This window comes from Aythya marila (genome assembly GCF_965140915.1).
Source record: "Aythya marila genome assembly, chromosome: 8".
NCBI lineage: Eukaryota > Metazoa > Chordata > Aves > Anseriformes > Anatidae > Aythya > Aythya marila.
Window position 1 is genome coordinate 20,531,425 of NC_139049.1, and position 1,840 is coordinate 20,533,264.

Here is a 1,840-nt window from a genome sequence, read left to right on the forward strand (position 1 = left end):
AAAACTGTCCATCAGCCAGTTGCACCTAGTATGTCTTTAAAAGATTATTAACACAAAGCATGACTCACTAGTAGGGGAAATGTCATTTACGCAAACATTGCACTAGTGGCACATACTAAGAAGTGGAACTCATTCTTTGCCAAACACACCAACGCCTTCTGGGGTGCTGAGTTCACTTTCATACTGGTCCTCCAAAAAATTAATCCACAACTAATGACAGATTATCCAATATAAACAAGTTTGTGATATTGCCTCCTCCAATACTGAAGCAAAACTACACGAGGTTGAGAACTTCATGGCACACTTGCACCTGCATACCTGTACACAATGCAACCAGCATCTTTACAACCAAGCCAGCTATAGACTACTTCCTCACCTGTGTTTTGGCTCTTTGCCATTGAAGGTGTAATCAATTTAAGATCTTGACTTATTCACTGCATTATACATCAATCTTAGGGATGCCTTCCTATGCCTGGATTTTTGAAAATCAGACATGGAACTGTTTTGAGCATTTACTAAAATACTAGAACTGTCACACCTGAGAATCAGAACTCTGCTAATTTCATTTCATTGATCATCATAACATGTTCATCTGAGCATTGCTTGTAAGGTTTGGACTGGAGGTCATATTGAAAATAGGGGGGGTGTGAATACTAGAAGAGGACATACAAATCAATAAAACGCTTCTACTCCTTAAAAAAAATAAATGGAAGCGAGCAAGCACAAAGTTAAAAGATAAAGGTGGTAAGAACAAGAGCTTACCCAACCCCACCTACTTATGTTATGTTACTTCCCAAAGTAAACATGGCATGAACCAAAACCAACCCAATACCACACCACCTGTTAAATGCACCCAATAGGCTTTAAAAAATTGTCAACATAGGTAATACAAGGAATGCTGGAATGGAAGAATGGAATGCTGATATCCTCACAACATCAGAAAGCCTGTACGGCAACAGGCACAGAATACCTCTGCATGACAAAGGAAAAGTTGAACATACCTTTCCCAACTCTTTCAACAGCTTGAGGTTATTCTATAGTTTGATATTGGGGGAATTAAAGAGATACTTTTGAAGTATGGGTTTTCATAGACTTGTTGAATAAACTCTGAAGTAACCAAATAATTTTGCTTTCTGTGGCACTTAAGCAGCCCTTAAAAATTAGGGAGTATTATATAATAGAGTATTAAAAATACTCTCCTCCCAACTTTGTCAGTTTTATTTCCATGTATTTTGTAGTTAAAGATACAGTAGGCTGCCTAGAATTCACCTGTCTCCCACATAGCCTTGACTAAATAAATACTCACATGGTTTTTAAAATATAGCTTTTAATATTTCTCTATTGAAAGCGTGCTTGTTTCTTGGAAATCTTGGATTAGATAACTATCATTGTTCCCTCTCATTTTGAAGTAATTCCATGTGCTATTTTTGAAGTGTATACTTTGTTACATCTCTCCAAAAAAAAAAAAAAAGAAGTACAAGGATTTCATACCATTCCTATAGTTCTTCTGTATTTTGAGCATGAAAACAGTTGGAAAAGTTTAGTTTGCTGTACATATGCCTCAAAATGCACAAGATACTGCAAATCCTCTTACCTGAAGATAGTTACAAAAGATGGTTCTAGTTTCTGCAAGTGTTTTTAAAAGTTGGACTACGGTTACAAGATCCTGGATTACAAAATCTCAATTATATTAGCATTTAAACAGACATACACGTTAGAATTTTTTTTTTAAGTTGCTTTTAGCATCTGCCATCATAACAAAAGATGAAAAGGAAATTAAAAAACAACTTTACACTTTTTACTTAAAAACCACATAAGAAATGCAATACAGAACATACTG